The sequence below is a fragment of the Myotis yumanensis genome, unplaced genomic scaffold (assembly GCF_028538775.1).
Source record: "Myotis yumanensis isolate MYYU_CA2020_CCGP unplaced genomic scaffold, mMyoYum1.0.hap1 SCAF_7, whole genome shotgun sequence".
NCBI lineage: Eukaryota > Metazoa > Chordata > Mammalia > Chiroptera > Vespertilionidae > Myotis > Myotis yumanensis.
This window is the reverse complement of record NW_027223758.1, coordinates 73034511-73054192: the sequence shown is the minus strand read 5'-3', so window position 1 is coordinate 73054192 and position 19682 is coordinate 73034511.

Sequence of the window (19682 nt, the reverse complement as noted above, 5' to 3'; positions counted from 1 at the left end):
AATTAAATGCAAATGAGTATGGATTCCCAAGGAAGAAGGCACCATTGAGGAACTGCTGTGGGCTGGTTGGAGTGAGCCCAGACATCTGTGCCTCTCTCTGCTTCCATACCTGAATAAGAAATTTAAAAAAAAAAAAACAAAAAAAAAAACAAAAAAAAAACCATGCCCAGCAGCACCTGTGTGCTCCTGATCACTCTTTGCCCAGAAGGTCACATGGGCAGAATTCTACTCTGTGTGGACTAGGAAAAGGAGAGGATTTTATTTTGTCTGAAAAAAAGTAGTTATTGGTGGTTTGTTGAAAAGATTGTTGTTAAGGGACTCCTTTGACCTGATAGCAAGTAGAGTCCACTAGGGAGCAAAACTCTTCCATGTCATCCATGAGCTTCAAGATTAGCTCTTTGCACCAAGAATTGAGATTTTATTGAAACCATTTAGCCTGTTGTGTCCAGAGAATAGGACAAAGACATAAGGGAGTAACCATTCCAGGCATTGAGGGAAGCAAATAGTTCAATAGAGGAGGTAACCCATGATGTGGGTATTGAATGATGAGTGTTAGCCAAACAGAAAGAGTGGATGAGTATTTCAGATGAAGCAGAGGCATTAAGAAATGACAGAAGAGGGTGGGTACACTGTAGGCATCACTGGAATTCAATCTTAATGGATACCAGTGGCCCTAGAAGCACCAGAGAAATGAAGCTAGAGAAGTCAGCATGAGCCAGATCTTACAGTGCCTTGTAATACAAGGAAAAGAGTGTAGGTGTTATCTCAGAACAGTAGGGGGCCATCGACAGTTGTATCATAAGAACATGGTAAAGACACTCCACCTGTGACTGGAAGGGCACATGTCTGGAGGCCTGAAGGTCATTTAGGAGAGTGTTGATGGTTTCCAGGCAAAATATGGTATGAGCCAGGACGCAGGGGGTAACTGAGAGGTTGGAGAAGAGGGGATAGGCAACAAAATGTGAGAAAAATTGAAAAGACCTGGATAAGTGATTACTTGGTCATGTAGCTGAATATAAAGGGGAGTTGATAATTTGTGAGACAAGAGGATGAGACAAAGAAGGAACATGGGTGAAAGCAAATAGGGGAATCATCATCCCAGTGTTTCTCCTCCTGTTTCTTCTCTTCCTCCACCTCTGCCTCCTTCCACACCACTCTTCTCTTCCTGAAGGGATGCAGCCTGTGTAAGGGGCTCTGAACATTGGTGCTTATATAACCAATGACATTGAGTGAGAGGCAGCTACCAGCTGAGATGGCTCCAGCTGTTGCCGCAAAGAGTGATGAGATTGCCCAGAAGGGAGAAACTTCAATGAAAGGAGGAAATTCTGCACAGGGTCTGTGGGACTTTCAGAATTTTCTGGTCCAGAAGTCCCTCTGTCAGGCCTTGGCATGTGGTCAGTTAGCTGGAAGCACAAAAGTCTCAAGGCTTCCAGAAATCACAAGGAGCAGCTACAGAGAAGCCTTCTAGCTTGCCAGGGGTTTCTTCCCTGGTAATAGAACATGGTTTATTCTAAGACACATACCCAGCAAATGGTTATGGGGGACAAGAATTAGGAGAGGAAAAATCCCTCAACATCTAGTCAACATCACAATCCTGAAGATATGGGCACAGTAAATAATAACACCACCTTCCATGCCCTAACCAGTTTGGCTCAGTGGATAGAGCGTCAGCCTGCGGACTCAAGGGTCCCAGGTTCGATTCCTGTCAAGGGCATGTACCTTGGTTGCGGGAACATCCCCAGTGGGGGGTGTGCAGGAGACAGCTCATCGATGTTTCTCTCTCATCGATGTTTCTAACTCTCTATCCCTCTCCCTTCCTCACTGTAAAAAAATCAATAAAATATTTTTAAAAAAATAACACCACCTTCTATGGTTCCCCAAAGGTTCTCAGAATCGCTGTGCTGACCATCATTTGCTACTGTCACCCTTGTCCCCAGACTAGAGGGAAATAAGACATATGGCACCTTGGAATAAGCAGGATATATTCTGTTGCCCATTTCAGAGGAGTTCTGTGACCTTAAGCAATGCTGCTGCTCTGTGAAGACTCAGTTTATTTTTTTGTATCTGCAAAATGGGGAATGATAGTAATCTGTATTTCACAGAGCAAAATGTAGGTGAAATGAAAATGCCTGGCAAAAAGTGTGTGCTCAGTAATGAATAATTCAATTATTCATTCAACACATACTTACTAAGTGCCTACTATGTAGCAGACACTGTGCTTCATGTTTGGGAACAAAACAGAGAAAAATTCCCATCTGTGTGGAGCTTATATCCCAGTGTGTGTATTCAGGAGAGGAGGGAAGGCAGACAATATTCACGAAAAAATAATAAGTTGATTACCTAATTTGTTAGGAAATGGTAAGTTCCAGAAAATGAAGAAAAAATAGAGCAGGGTAAGGGCAAGGGATGGCAGGAGTGGCCTTGAACAAGTAAGTTTATTTTTCTAAGGGTTTTGCTTCAACTACAAATCAGATACTATAATACCTACCTCACTTGATATTGACAACTTAAATTAGTACAAATTGCTTAGAACTGTATCTAGATCTTGATAGATGCTCAAGAGTAACAGTTTATATCATCATCATCATCATCATCATCATCATCATCATGTTGCAGAATTAATGGATCCAGTCAAGATTTACTGAGAAGGGGACATTTGAGCAAAAATGGGAAGGAATTGAGGGAGTGATCCATGCAGTGTCTGGGAGAGGACATCCTAGGCATGGGTACCATTCAATGCCAAGGCCCTAACACAGGAGCAAGAGTACCATGGAGGTTGTGCTATTGACAGTCTTTCACCTGACTCCATCAGGGAAATTGGGACTCAGTCAATCAGCCCCTCTAGAAAAAGTTGAGAAAGTGGAAGAAGCAGTTGGAGGTGGGCATCCCTGGGAGAATTGAGTGTTGGAGAACTTGGCTGTTGCCACACCAACTAAAAGAGGGAGAAGTGGCAAATCACACATCCTCCACCCCCCACCAGCTGTTGTGAAATTAACTCTGGAACTTGTAGCCCAGCTGATTGTGATGCATGTAGCCTGCCTGCATTCCTGTTTGGTGTCCTCAGGTTTCTGCTCAGTGTGTGTGAGTGAGTGTTTCCCAGGTGCCTCTCTATGTATGAAGTTTTATGAGTGTGTGAACATTGTGTTTCCTCTATGTCAATGCGCATCTTTGTGTACAGCTGTCTATCTGCTTGTTACTATGTATGAGTAGTGTCTTTGTTTGGGTGTGTGTCTGTGTCTCTGGCACGTGTCTTTGTTTGGATGTGTGTGTTTATATTTGGAGGGGCGTGTGCATAGTGATTTGGAGCAGGACAATTCTCCTCGCTGAAGAGATGTGTGCAATAGAGAAGGAGGAGACAGAATCACCATACTGTATTTCATATCCACATGTGACACTCGACAATGGAATTATTCCTTTAAGGACTCATGCTCTATCCCACCATCCTCTCAGAAATGCAATACTTGTCAAATGCCTACTAAATACATCCCGTCTCAGAGTGTCAGAAATTTAAACAGTCATATTACATGGCCTTAATGGGATATTAGGCTAATGAAGTCACTCCTTCATCCATTTATCAAATTTTTAAGTATCTATAATGCTAGACCCCCATGTTAGGTGCTGGGAATGCCAAGAAAATGGGCCATTGATGGTTATAGGTTTTGGAGACAGGTTTAAATTTGAGTTTTAGCTAATGCTCTTTGCTGGCTACATAAGAAAAATCATTTTATTTTTCTAAAGGTTTTGCTTCATATGCAAATCAGATACAACAATACCTACCTCACAGGCCTATTGTGAGAAATAATGAATGCAAATATCCACAATGGTAGCTAGACCCCAATAGATATTCAAGAGTAATAGTCAATACCATGGACATTGGCATCATCATCATCATTTCCATTATTAATGACTGTGGTTTCTTCCCTCAAGTGTCACACTATGAGAGAAGCTACCTTTAAACTACCACAGCTCCTGACCCCCAATCTTTACATGACTTGTTTCCTAGCTTCACTCGGGTCATTATTCCTATAAATGTCCTCAAAAGGTTTCCCTGACCACCCACCAACCCACCAATCTGCTTTATTTTTCTCCCTGCATTTACTATTATATTTGCTTCCTTGTTTATTTGCCTGTCTTCTCCAGTCAATGTAATCTCCATAGGTGACAAGCAAATTTATTTCACTCATTTGCTCTGGAATCAGGTGCATCTTGACCTTCTGTGTCTAGGACAATGCCTGGCACTAAGAAGATGCTCAGTGAGTACCTGTGGCATCAATATGTGAATGAATAAATGAATAAATTAATTAACATACCGGTAATCTATGCCACTACAGAGACTAACTCAGCTGAAACTAAATCTTTAGTGGAGAAGGCTTCTGAGGTACACAGTCTTTGATGAGGGACATTGACAGTGTTTGCAGGTGAAGAGCATACCAGGCAAAGGAAAGGACATGAGCAAAAGCATGCAGTTGTGACTGTGTCACATGAAACAACCCAAGATGATCAACCTTGCTCCTAACCACCCTGGCAGATGCTGCTAAAACTCTACACTTGGCCTGGAGTGCAGAGAAAAGAAGAAATGCCCCAAATGTAGGACTCCGTGTAATCCTCTTCAGTCTTCTAGACACATAAGACTCATTTGCATATAAATGGTCATAATTTTTTAATCATAGGTAAATGTCATTCTGTTTGCTTGTCCTTGTGCCTCCCTTGATGGAGAAACAAGAATGACTTATGATTCATATGTAACAGAAATTAAAACACACATACACACAATACTTCCTTGCTTCTTACATCTCTTAGTTCTCTCTTTCTCTCTCCTTCTCACACCCCAGATTGGCAAATGGCAGAGAGAATGTCAGTTTTAAGGTAGTGGTTATAAGGGCTCTGGATTCAAATGACTTGATTTCACATCCTAAGTTCTTTACTTACTTTCTATGAAGTTATGGGCAAGTCACTTCATTTCTCTGTGCCAGCTTGATCAGAAATATAGACATAATATAAAATCACATAAGTTTGATGCAAGGATGAAAATAAATGATTCATTTAAAGTACTAACATAATGTAAGCCCTCAAAACAGAAATTACTATTTTATTATTATTACCATATTGCATGAAGAACTCAATTCCAATCAGCAAGAGAAATCAAAGGTTTTACTCTCTTATCAGAGAAGAAGAGAGAGATATGAAACTACCATATTAGAATGTTGATACAAATTGGACCTCAATGAGGAGGTCCATATTTGGAAAACAGACAGGCCAGAACTCAAGAGAAGACCTGCTCCCTGGATCTCACTAAAACTTGACTCCAAGAACTAGACTAGCACTAGAGAAATCAACCATCAGTGGACAGACATATACTGGATGTCTGGTTTCTGTTTCAGTTCTTTACTCTTGTTCTGAGATAATCTGTGGGGGAGGAGAAGAGTGGGTGGGGTTGGGGATGGAACAGACAATTACTGGGTCCTTCCTGCAGATGTTTTTCTTGCTTTATCTCATCTCAATCTCACACAACCCTATGAGACAAGAGTTATTATTCTAATTTGCAGACAAGGAATTTGAGGCTTAATAAGGTTAAGTAATTTGCTCGTAGCTGATGAGGGAGAGCCCAGGTTTAAAGTCAGGCTGCCAAAATACTTCCATCTGTAGCATGCTTCCTATTCTTTGTGGAGGTAAAAAGTGGGGGAGTATTTGTGAGACCATTGAAGGCCATCCTTTTTCCAGAAATTATCTCCTAAGAATCCAGAAGCATTTGACTACATGCCAGCCTCCTGATAATGTGAGGCCCGTTAGCACCAAGACCTCAACATGTTCAAAACTAAACCCAACATTTCCCCGCTTCTCCATTCCCACCCACCCTCTTACCATAGCTCTGCTCCTTTTGCATTTTTTTTTTATAAATTGTTACCACCAGTCACCCTAGAATCCTCCCATTGCTCACCCCACAACATTCTATAAGTTACTAAGTCTTACCTACTCTCCCTTTGAAGGCCTGCCAAATTTGCCCCTGCTCCAGCTCCACCATCAAGTCTGTTGCTACCTCTCACCTGAATCAGGTAGATACAGCTTTCTCCCTGGTGTCCTTGCCCTGGATATTTGCCCCTCTTGTTTATCCTTTTCGCTCTGCCAGGGTTGTTGTTAGAAAAACAAATGTAGTCATGATCATACCACTCATCTGCATGCTAAAGATCAAACACCTTAGCAAGGCATCTACAATATAATTCAACATTACACTCTCATTTCGTGTCATCTCCCACCCACCTTCACAGAAATTTCTAATGATTTCTCAAAATCCAATGCCTTGCCCATCTGGTGTGGCTCAGCGGTTGAGCATCAACCCATGAACCAAGAGGTCCCCAGTTCAATTCCCAGTCAGAGCACATGCCCCAGTTGTGAACTCGATCCTCAACAGGGTGTGTTCAAGAGGCAGCTGATTGATCGATCAATGTTTTTCTCTCATTGATGTTTCTATCTCTCTATCCCTGTCCCTTCCTCTCACTCTAAAATTAATAAAAACATATTTTTAAAAAAATGCAATGCCTTTTCATCCTCCTATGTTTTTTCCCCATTTAAGCAAATTCTGTCTTCAACATCTTGTCTTTTGCGTCCTAGTTAACCTCCAGCCCACATTAAATGTTCTATCAGCCCTCTGCCCACTACAGTCATTGCCTTCACACCGTGATAATTCTTACACACACCTTCCTCTCTCAAGATAGCATGGGCCATAAGCTTATTAGAGATAAACATCTTTTCTTATTCTTCTTTATCTCGTTAGCACCTAGCCTGAGAATTTTTAGTCAGTGAGAATCATAATGCAGATACCACTTTGCATGTTCACATTAAACCTATCATAAACATATTTCCACCAAGCTATGCAGTCTTTTTAATTATCTTTTTAATTGCTGCATAATATTTCCTCTTGTTGATGCGCTATAATTACTTAACCATTCAATTCATGTCATTAAAGTCAACAAACATATGCCAAGTACCTAAAATGCATCAGGTATGATGCTACATGCTGGAGACACCAAGAGGAGGAAGATATGGCCTGTGCCCCCAAAGACCTCACATTGTAGTGTAGACAGGTAGTGGGTGCTATCAGACAGGTGTGTCACAAAAGGGTTCGGATTACCAGGTATAGGAGAACTTTTTGTTTTGTGTAGACGTTGGGGAGAATAAAAGACATAGGTGATATTTTGTCTGTTTTTTGTTTTTGTACATATATTTTATTGATTTTTCAGAGACTAAAGAAGAGGGAGAGAGAGACAGAAACATCCATGATGAGAAAGAATCATTGATCGGCTGCCCCCTGCACTCCCCACACTGGGGGTCAAGCCCACAACCCAGGCATGTGCTTCAACAGGGAATCAAATTGTGACCTCCTAGTTCATGCCAGCCAAGCAAACAGTTAATGTCTGTGTTTTAAAAGTTGAATAAAAACCTAAAAGAAAAGTAAAATAGTAAATTATTTATGTCCTCACCACTTAACAGGAACCGAGGTAGGATTTCAACACAAATGGTCTGGTTCTAAGACCCCATTGTCATCTCTTTCCTGCTGGTGAGCTCCTACTCCTCCAACAATGCTTGGCTTTGCCAGCTCCACACTCTTTGTTCATCGCAGTTCTCCTTTTATTCGGCAATTACGCATCGCAGAGCTGGGTTGTGCTAGCAGATTTTCTCCAGCCCACAGTTTTCTTATATCTGATAACTGTGGTTTTGCAAAGTCTGATTTTTTTTTTTAGTTTAAAAAACTGGGTTCAGTAATAGGATGCATGTTCATCCTTTGTTCCTGTTTTCTATAAGACTTGCAATGTTACCAAGAAAACAGGATTCCAGGGCAAACCTGGTAAATGTTAGGTTCTCTGGAGATTTTGAATGAATAAATGACTGACCAAAAGCAAAAAGCATGAGTTGGCTGGGTGGAAAGTAGAGAAGAGTTAGTAGAAAGTAAAAAGCAGCAGCAGGTTATTATATTTGCAGAAGTTAAAAAAAAAAAAAAGGTACCCAAATTAGTATCTGATGCCATGCCTGAGGCATTGCTGCTTATGGCATCAGCAGAACTACGTTTATCAAGAGTTATGAATCAACCCTACCCTTTGACTCATTCATTAATCTAAGAAATTCAGTTAAAAAAGGGAAACAACAGATACTATATGCACCATTTTCTATATTAGTAAAAGTCTGGAAACAATCTGAAATGTCCACAACAGGGGAGTGGTTAAATAAATTACAATATGTGAACCGAAAGGAGTATTATGAAGTCATTAAAATGGTAATTAAAAAGATTATGTAGCCACATGGAAAAACATTTACTATATAATATTAAGTGGGGGGGGGGGGGGAGCAGAATACAAAATTAAATCTAGGCCATCACTGCAATTATGCAAAAATGTGTACGCATGAATCAAGACACCAGGGGAAGAGACACGCATGTGAATGGCTGTTTTAACTGGTGTATTTTTCTTTTGAAAATGTCCTTCCACTTACTCTTCTCTCACTCAGTCTATGCTGTCTAACCTCTAGGGGGAGCTCAAGTCTTCCCCTACACAGGCCTCCTCTATCCACCCTGGGAAGATAGAGAAGGTGGCAAACAAAAATCAGAGGCACAATGAGGTGTGAAGGGCAGGGCTTCTGATAGTTGACTTAAAGGGATTATGAATAGAACTGAAACAGAGCAAACCTTCCCTGGGCCTTCTCTTTGTCTTTTCTGTTCACAAATCTTGGTCCCTCTTTTGGAATGACTTGCTCTTGCCTTTTTTTCTCTTCTGGGCATGTGAATGTTTCTCTTGCTTCTCTCCTTCAGCCACTGTATTAAGAGGAATCCAGAGTGTCTGTCATCTGGGAAGCAAGTACCATCCATCGCCCCGTAATAAAGAAGCAGAAAATATCCTCTAGATATCTTTGTACAGCTGAAAGCTGTATATCGGTGGTCCCATAATTTCTGACTTAAAAAGAAACTAAGTTTCCATAAGTAGAATACTAGCTAAGTAATTTAGGGTACATCTTTACAATTAAATACTAGGAAGTTATTTCAAAAATAAAGCATGCACATGGGTAGATAAAGTTCTCTGAAATATAGTATTTATTAAGGAGAACGGAGCAAGACACAGAATAATGTGTGTCTCTGTCTCTGCCTGAATGTATATAAATTTTCTATGTGCTGGACTGTGTAAGCACTGAACATGTAAGAATATGTAAGGAACTGATAATAGTAGATTCCTAGGGGAATAGAAATTAAGGGAGGAACAGAAACTTTTACTTTTTATGCCACATTCTTTTATTTATTTGCTATTTGCACATATTAGTTTTTTTATTTATCTTTTAAAAGTGGGATTGGTTGGGGTAAGGAGGCTGAGATAGGTGATTTAGAATCAACATATATGAATCCATCCTCTGCATCTGTACTAGGGAGCTCTTAAACCTTCCAAATATATTCCAGCTCACTGTGATAAGAAAGCAGGTAGAGATTTGCATCCAAAGCTAGAACACAGAACCTACCACTAATATGATGGCTAGTATTAATATCTATAATAATCTATAATAATAAAAGCATAATATGCTAATTAGACCAGACAGCCAAATGACCTTCCGGGCATCACTACAGATGTCCTTCTGGACAAAGCTGCCATGGTGGGGGCTGAGGCAGAGGCAGTTAGGGGTGATTAGGCAGGCAGGTGAGCAGTTAGGGGCGATCAGGCAGGCAGGTGAGTGGTTAGGGGTGATCATGCAGGCAGACAGAGGCCGTTAGGGGTGATCAGGCAGGCAGGCAGAGGGGTTAGAGACAATCAGGCAGGCAGAGCAGATAGAGGTGATTCGGCAGGCAAGCAGAGTGGTTAGGGGTGATCAGGCAGGCAGGCAGAGTGGTTAGGGGTGATCATGCAGGCAGTCAGAGGCCGTTAGGGATGACCAGGCAGGAAAGCAGGTGAGCAGTTAGGAGCCAGCGGTCCTGGATTGCGAGAGGGATCGGGCCTAAACCGGCAGTAGGATACCCCTTGAGGGTCCCAGATTGTGAGAGGGTGCAGGCTGGGCTGAGGGATCCCCCCCCCCCCGCCCCCGCATGAATTTCGTGCACCGGGCCTCTAGTTTTTAATAATAATGATAATAAATACAACAATAATAAATAAATGTAAAAGAATAAAAATATTCAATAATAAGGCAATGATAATAAGTAGATATAAACCAAAAGATTTAAAATAAAAGTAAATGTTTAAGCATCAGTACCTAATGAAAACTATATAAAATATTGTACTTTTATAAAAATTAGGACAGGAGAAATTTCACAAACAATTCCATTTTAACCAAGTCACATTGAACCAGGACAAAGGAAATGGAAAGTCCATTTAAAATAGGACAGGGCTAGTCCCTGCTTGTGGTTTCAATTGGCTTCCTAATAAACTGTGACTAAATGAGCTTTAGCTGACTTTGAGCTTCAAAATTTGCCTTTCTCAAATGTCCCTTTCTCTTTAGATTTTGAGCCCCTCTTAGCTTCTGCCCTCCATGAGGTTTTAAAGTCTAATGATTTTGGTGTTTTGAATTTTTGCTTCTGGTAGGGAGGATGGGGACTGAAGAGTGTCTATGGAAGCTGGAGGCAGAGGAACAAGTGCAGATTCATTATTAGAGTCAAGGCCAGAGTCCTGATGTGGCCTTGCCCAAAAGCGGAGCCTGGCCTAATCTCTTTTCCAAATGTACCCTTATTCAAAAACTGTGGCTTCTCAGGCTTCCAGAAGGAGGCGGCACTCAGTCCATGCAGGACCCAAATTCCCTCTCCCAGCAGAGTTCAAGTATTAGAAGAGAAGGGAAATGTGAAAAGCACCTAGCATGCCAACCAGGGATCCTCTATGTGAAGGCAGTCACAGCCAAAAGGAGTCCCGTCTTCACATCAGACCCTTTCCTGGCACAAATGGCCCAGTGGTTGCTCCTCAATGTCAACTTCTGGGGAAGAACACGACCTGGAACCAAAGCTAATCTAGGACTTTTTAATCCCTTCATTGCCAATAGATTCCTTTCCTAAACAAACCTGAGACAGAGTCTATAGGAATGAAACTTAGACTATAGGGTGCTGGTCCCCATGTCCACACACCATCACTACCCAGTGTAGAGTGATTAATGCTTGATTTCCTTCACCATAGGGTTAGGATGGGTCTAACTGGTAAAAAAAAAAAAAAAAAAATGGGGCTAGCCAAGATCTTCATTTTTCAAAGTCTCTTGTTTGGGATTTAGAGCAACTTTCCCCATACAGACACTATTATAAAGGGATGGTTGGAACTATAGTACAACCCAGAAAAGCATTTTGAGTTATCATCTAGCTAATCTAATAAAAGAAAAACATGCAAATTGACCATACCTTCACTATGCCTTAAGCCACGCCCACCAGCCAATCAGAGAAACTCTATGCAAACTAACCCAACCAAGATGGTGGCCAGCAGCCAGGGTGCTGAAGTGAGCAGGAGACTTGGTTGCTCCAGTGATAGAGGAAGCCAAGCTTCCTGGCCGGCTCTGAGCTCCACTGAAGGCAACAAAGGTTCAATTATAGAAGATACATAAACCCCAGATACCTGCTTTCAGCCAGCCGTGGCCATGGAGCTGGAGCAAGCAGGAGCCCGCTCTGAACTCCACTGAAGGCAACAAAGTTTCAATTATAGAAGGTAAATAAATCCTAGAAATAAAAAAGAAAAAAAGGAGAGGCTGGGAACTTCCATCACCGGGGGGACGGAGCTTCCCACCTGCCATGGCCAGCTCTGAGTTCCACTCAAAGCAACAAAGTTTCAATTATAGAAGATAAATAAACCCCAGATACCTGCTTTCAGCCAGCCGTGGCCGCAGAGCTGGAGCAAGCAGGAGGCTGGGTTGCCCCTGGAGATGGAGGAAGCCAAGCTTCCCTCCCACCTGCCCTGGCCAGCTCTGAGCTCCTCTCAAGGCTACAAAGTTTCAATTATAGAAAGTAAATACATCCCAGAATAAAAGAAAAAAAAAAAGAGAAAAAGGAGATGCTGGGAGCTTCCATCACTGGTGGGCTTGGCCAGCCTAAAAACGGCCCTCAGCCTCTCACCCAGACTGGCCAGGCACCCCAGTGGGGACCCCCCACCCTAAAGGGTGTGTGGCCAGCCTGAAAACAGCCATCAGCCCCTCACCCAGGCTGGCCAAACCTCCATGGGGTGAGGGTCCCCACTGAGGAGGGCTTTACCAGCCTGCAAACAGCCATCAGCCCCTCACCCAGGCTGGCCAGGCACCCCAGCGGGACCCCCACCCTGATTCGGGACACCCTTCAGGGCAAACCTGCCAGCCCCCACCCATGCACCAGGTCTCTATCCTATATAATAAAACTGTAATATGCAAACTGACCCTAACAGCAGAAACACTGGGAATCACTGGTCACTATGACACACACTGACACCAGGGGGCAGACGCTCAATGCAGGAGCTGCCCCCTGGTGGTCAGTGAGTTCCCACAGGGGGAGCTCTGCTCAGCCACAAGCCAGGTTGATGGCTGCCAGTATAGTGGTGGTGGTGGGAGCCTCTCCCACACCTCAGCAGCACTAAGGATGTCCGAGTGCAGCATAGGCCTGCTTCCCGCTGGCAAGTGGACATCCTCCAAGGGCTCCCAGGCTGCGAGAGGTATGTCTGATTGCCAGCTTAGGCCCAATCCCCCGGGAGTGAGCCTAAGCCAGCAGGTGGTCATCCCCCGAGGGGTCCCAGACTGCGAGAGGGCACAGGTCAGGCTGAGGTAACCCCCCCTCCCCAAGTGCACAAATTTGTGTGCACCGGGACTCTAGTATATATATAAAAGGCCAGCAACCAAATGGCGGAATGACTGGAACCACCAGAATGACTGGTCGCTATGATGTACACTGACCACCAGGGTGCAGGCGCTCAACACAGGAGCTGCCCCTAGCCCGCAGGCCCACAGGCCCCAGGCCAGCCAAGGTGGGTGCCAGCAGGGGGCCCCATGATCACCCCACTAGTCACCCCACAGATCAGCCCTGATTACCAGCCAGGCCTAGGGACCCTCCCGGTGCATGAATTTCCTGTACCAGGCCTCTAGTATTGTATAAATGCATAGCTACACATAAACTGAAGGCCTGTGACCAAATAGCCAGCTTCCATGGTCTAATAATTAGCGTGATCTGGAACAAAATATTGAATTGGAATTTTTTTTTCTGCAAAAATGGAGTTACTAACATTGACCCTTTGAGGCCACTGAGGAAATGAACAAGTTGATGTGCATGAAAGTGCCTGAGCCAGTATTTTGTGGATATACCCAGGCTGTTTCCCCCACTGCTGCAGCTTGCAAAAATTCCTACAGTACTGGATCTTTAGAAATAATCCTAACTCTAGCTAATTGAGAGCTTCTCAAATCATCAACAGAATGTCAGCATTAAGAAACAGTTTTCTGTATTTGAACCACTTTGCCATAAGTAATTTTTGCAAGGCCCTGGTGCCAACTGACTTGTCACCAAGTTTATCCCAGATCAAACTCTGCAAATCTTCATTTATAAAATGAAAAACTTGCAGTTAATTCATTTTGGAAGGGAATTCCATTTGCCTTCAAATAAATAACATTGAGTAATTGCTATATTTCCATTTCTACCATTCTGTAGTTCTATAGGCAAAGGACAACATGCTAACTTGTTACCTACCTATTTATACATGTTGGGTAGATCTGGATAGAATACTTGCTCAAGGTATTACTAGCTCTGTGATCTTCGGCAATTTATACAATATCTCTGAGCTTCAATTTCCATATATGAGGAATAAGGTAATCATATTTATGCAAAGTTTTGTTGAAAGATGCAGTTATATGCAATATATACATCCCTGACCCAGATTTTTAAAAAATTATCTATTACTTTATGAACCTTTTTTTCTATATTTTCCACAACATGAAGAATGTGACTCCTACATCTATTTGCCATCTATACCCAAATTAATATAGTAATATTTTTTATAAACATTTAAGGCAGGTATTTAAAAACAATGCAATATCCAACATAGATCATTGAATACAGTAGACTTCATGAACATTTGCTGATAGGTTGAATAAATGGTTGGATCCAATCACCCAGTTAGTGTTTTGAATGCTCTCTAGCATCCTTGGCAAATGGTCATCATACCTATGTTTGGACACCTCCAGTCTCCAGGAACTTAAAACTACCTCAATTGCATTTAGTGTAGGTTTAACAGATATGTGATTTGTGAAGACACTTTCTAACCCTGAATCCATGGCAGACTGCAAGCATCAATCAGGGCATCAAGATGGACTTCAGAATCCTTAGCTCCAGCTTGATTACCACAAAAGCAGATTCCTCTTCCAAACCCTGAATGTAAGCAAACTCTGCTTTACATGCACCCTCTCCCCCTCTCTCTCCCCTTTTCTGTGGCCCTCGGAGATATTCAGGCAGCTCTCAGTTATTCAAGTTCACCCTCCATAGGACACACTCCTTTGCCATCACCAAGCAGGCTGCAGAGATGTGAGCAAGAAATAGGGGAGCTCCTCATGATTTCTTCACGGAGAGGGCCAAGGAGATGCCTCCTGGTCTCTGAGCTATTATTAAAATAAATACCATTGGCTAAAAGGTCAGAGAAATTTATGGGACCACCCAAGCAAATGATGCCTTCCCAGCTCCATCATATCAGCACTAATTGGGTATTCTAACACTTTCTGTAGCATTTCATCGAAACATTTCAAGTCCAAGTGATAGAGTGTCTCAACCAGCATATCGCAGAGGTTTGTTCTAGCTGGTTCTGGGGAAGCACCTCCAACAAAATAGCAAAGGATTTTTCTTTTTTTTTCTTTTCCTCTGGTCTCAGATTGGTATTTACCTATCTATTTACCTCTTAATCTATCTCTCTCTGTCTCTGAATGAGAGCACAGAAAGACTTTTCTGGACCTCAAAATCATGAAACCACCCCTTGAAGTAGCCATGGTTCAGTGTTTAAGCACAAGTCCAAAGGTTGCACTTGAATGTGTTTAGGATTGAACGCCTCCCCTGAGAGGTTCCAGAGGTCATGTTTTGTGGCTTTGCTTCAGGTTCAGTAAGGATTTGTTGTAAAGGGTGACACAAAATCGTGAGCTTGAACTTTTTCAGAAACTTGGGGTAGTAAGTGTCTCAGGACTTTGCAAGATGAACACTGTAACTATAGGATCCTATTCGCAGAAAGAGGTTATATTTACTTGATTCTGCTAAAGCACAAATGGCCTTTTATGAGAGAAAAAAGCAAAGGGTGCTTAAATATTTGGTCTACGCCAACCCATTTATTCTGCTCTAGAAGCCTCAACCTTCTTGCCTACCACAGAGAAATAATCCATTGCAATCATTGTTCCATCAGCCTCTTCTGCATTCTTTAAGGAAATAGAGAGCCAGTGGTTAGAAACACTGTTTCGGCTACTCAAAGCACTTCCCGCCCAGCAGCTGGGACATGGCTCCAGAAAAATTCTGCATTTGTTTCCTATTCATGCTAAACAAATTAGCCCAAGCTTACAAATGTATTATCTTATAGTTCTGAAAGTCACAAGTCTGCCATGGGTCTCACTGAGCTAAAATCAAGGTGTCAGCAGAGGTGCATTCCCTCAGGTGGCCCTAGGGGAGAATCCATTTCCTTGCCTTTTCTAGTTTCTAGAAGCCACCTGCATTCCTCGGTTTCTGGACCCTTCTTTCATCCTTTAGGCCAACAGCATAGCATCTTCTCTGTGTGATCTCCTTCTTGCACTCATAAGGATCCTCACATAATTACATTAGGCTCACCCAGACAGCCCAGGGTAATTTTTCATCTAACAATTCTTAATGTAGCCCTGGCCAGGTAGCTCAGTTGTTTGAGTCATCATCCAGATGAGCCAGGGTTGTAGGTTTGATCCCTGGATGGGGCACGTGCAAGAATCAACTAATGAATGCATAGATGGGTGGAACAACAAATCCGTCTCTCTCTCAAAATAAAAAAATAAATAAAATGATCATTAACGTAATCACATTTGCAAAGTCTCTCTTGCTATGTCAGGTAATGTATTCCCAGGCTTCAGGGATTAAGACATCATCGAGGCACTATGATTTTTTTTTTTTTTTACCATAAATGCTGAAGCGAATTTATGAGCTGGCTCTAGATCTAGGAAATGAGGAGGCAGTGAAAGAGAGGGCCCCCAGCATTGGTGGAGAGTCTGCCTTTTGCCTAGCCTGTTATTTTGTCATCATAGAATCCAAGGGAAAGGAGGGTGAGGTGTCCCATTTTCAGGATATGACAACTGAGACTCAGAGATTTTGCATGGTATTTCCAAGACACAGTTATTCCAAGGAGCTCAAAATTCACCCAACTCTTTCCAACAGTGCCATGCCACTGGATCTACCACAAGTAGCCGATGTCACATGTGTTTAGCAAGGTTTCATGATTCAGACATGGGGTTGTGCATAAATATTAACTTACAGTTGGTGACTTCTCAAAGCTAAAAGTTGACATTTTTGATGTTATTCCTCAAAGGTGAGACTTAACTTCGTGAAATCATTTTCCTCTTTAGGGGGAAGTGAAAACATTCCTGCATTTTTGGCTGAGCCAAAAGAAATGATGTTTTCAAAGAGTAAGTAGTTTTCACCTGTAAACACTGTATTATATTTCTGTGCTTCAGAGAAGGTTTTAAGGAATATCCAAAAATATCAAAAGGTAAAACATTTCTATATGAAAAATAATTTTAAATCTTTTAAATAAAAGGTTTGTCAAGGGTGAGAGAAGCAGTGTAGAATTAAAAAGAACTGATATCCTATTTGCCTGTCTTGTATTTCTGAGCCAAATTGTATTGAATTTTTGAAGAAAGAGGCTTGACATTTCCACAAAATTTGGAAGAAAGGAAAAAAAAACATCTCATAGAAATGCTGTAAGAATAAATCATGTTTTGTGATGCCCGGCTGGAGAGAGCAGCCCTTCCTATTCACCCCAAATTAGCCTAAGAGGTTTTCTTTGAAATAAAATGGACCTTTGAAAGTTTTGAATTATTAGAGTAATTCAAATTACATATTTAGAATTCTTAGTAAGGCCAACAATAGTTTGTCTCTTTTTTTTTTTCTATCATACAGTATGGTCTTCTATGTGATTCTGGGAAGAGACATGATGGGCAACATTTTATAGACTTATTTTGCTTTAAAAGCTTTACATTTTGTTTCAATGCCAAATTTGGATCTGAGCATGTGAGAAAAGCATCTTACTTTTTCAGGTTATTGCCAATTTTTCAAATAAGTCAATAATTCACTGATTTCAATAAGAAGGCTGAAAGTTTAATTACCACCTGGCCCATTTGCAATATTAACCAGAACATTCAGCTTATCCAAGGACCAAAAACAAACCTCAGAAATAAAGGATATATCTTTAGGTAAACTATTATAGTTTAGAATCAATATGAGGAGGCATCAGAAAGATTAAACCTGGAGGATTATGGTCTTGAATAATAAAGGGAAGGATGGGGAGGTAGTTAACAATTTTTAAGTATCTTCTAATTGTCCTTATCATTTACGTGAGCCTCACAGTCATGCTTTGACAGGGATATAATAACCCTTTCAAGAAATAGAGAAAGTGAGGTTCAGAAAGCTACTTAAGTGACTTTCCCATGCTCACCTTACAGGGGTAGGGAACGTCCGGCCCATGGGCCATATAAGGCCTGGGAAATCCTTTGGTCTGGACCAGCTAAGGCATCAGGGGTGAGTTAATCAAACATTTGACCAAATTATAGCAGGCTAATTTTTAAGTTGGTAATTTTGTGTGGCCCATGAATGATGTTATAAATATCTAAATGGCCCTTGGCCGAAAAAATGTCCCCTACCCCTGCATAATTAGAAGTTAGTCAAGGAGGTCTCTGACAAGAGATGTTTTCACTGCCTCCAATATGAATACATTTACCTTATTCTAGTAAAAGAGAAGTGAAGTTAAAATCCGTAAAAGGACACAGAGATTTTATCAAGCTTCCTTACTTGTCAACACTGAAATGTTCCATTTGGGTCAGAAGTATTTCCAGGCCCACCATGAAGACGATGCTCTTGATGTCCAATGACACTCAGCAGGTCACATTTACAAGGATTCACTGTTCAGTTGACAATTAAACCTACAAATCATCTTATAACTTACAAATCATCTCATATTGTTTTTGTGCACACAACCCATGGCTCCTCCAATACTATCAGATACTCCATCTATTGCATTTGAACTAATACGTTCAAATTAGTTGAACATATGTGATGTTCAATTTAGTTGCCAGTGAGAACATCAACTAAGAGATTATTTTAATCCACAGGTGGGATTCATCTTTGTACATGATAATCAAAACAGAGAAAATGGAGAGCCCAGAATCAGATACCAGGAACATGCTGCCCTGTGTATATATAATAACTAATAATATATGTATACGTATAATATATGTATAATATACATAAAGCTTATTGTATTATTTACTATATATTATACATATATTATACAAATATGTATTATACTATATATTATACATATATATACACAAATATATTTTACCAATACATATATAAAATAGTGCATATATTATTTCTCAGTTATATAAACCAGTTAGACTATACATTATATAAAAGTATATATCCCTGGATGATGTGGCTCAGTTAGTTGAACATTGTTCTGTGCATTGAAAGGTCAATGATTCAATTCCCAGTCAGGGCACATAGCCAGGGTTATAGGTTCGATCCCTGGTTGGGGTGCATGCAGGAGGCAACCAGTTGATGTTTCTCTTACATCAATGTTTCTCTCTCTCCCTTTCCCTTCCTCTCTCTATAAAAATCAATAAAAAACATTTTAAAATGTGTACATATATATGTATATGTATATGTATATATACATATATATGTACACATTTTATCCAGCTTCCTTACTTGTTAACACTGAAATATATATATATAACTACTTAGTTATATGGACCAGTTAGCCTATATAAAGGTGAGTTTATTATACATATATAACATATATTTTATATATACATGCTGCTCTACATATATAAATGTATAAAATAAGATATATAATATATAAAATAACCTTCATATTGGCTAGTTAGTATGATGCCCTCCCACAAAACTTGCTCTATGACACTAACTCTGTCACCTGGTTGTGAGATATGACTAATAACAGCTATTTCACAGAGTCATTACAAAGATTCAGTAACAGTGTATTACAAATAAGTTTTGCTTGCTGATTCCTACTGCTCTTTCTGATCCAGGTTGCCTTCCAGGAGCGTCTCCTGGTTCCTGCCCACTCCCTGGCCCTGCCAAATTGGGCTGGCACCCTTTTGGTGTATGTTCCCCCTCATGGCATGCACTACATCACACTAATTATCTCATTAGACTGTGAGCTCTTTGAAAGAAGAAATAGTGTGTCATTAATCTCCAGATCTTCAGCAACCATTCCAGTCCTTAACGCACGGTCTGTGCCGAGTGAATAGATACAAAATGCCTTGCATGGATTCTAGAACATAATGTTCATGCTGTCTTCTTTTATGTTCAGAAAGTACTAATAATGCAGTGAGCATTAACTATTAAAAAGAAATGTTTTAGTTACTTCAAGTTATGGAAGGTTTTTAAATGATTAAAACAGTGGGTGTGAAGAATTTCCTGTTTCCCTTTTATAATGACTTGTTATTTTTGAAATCCACAGCTTGGGTAGTAAAAGAAATAAAAAGAGTTTGAGTTCCAGGACTTT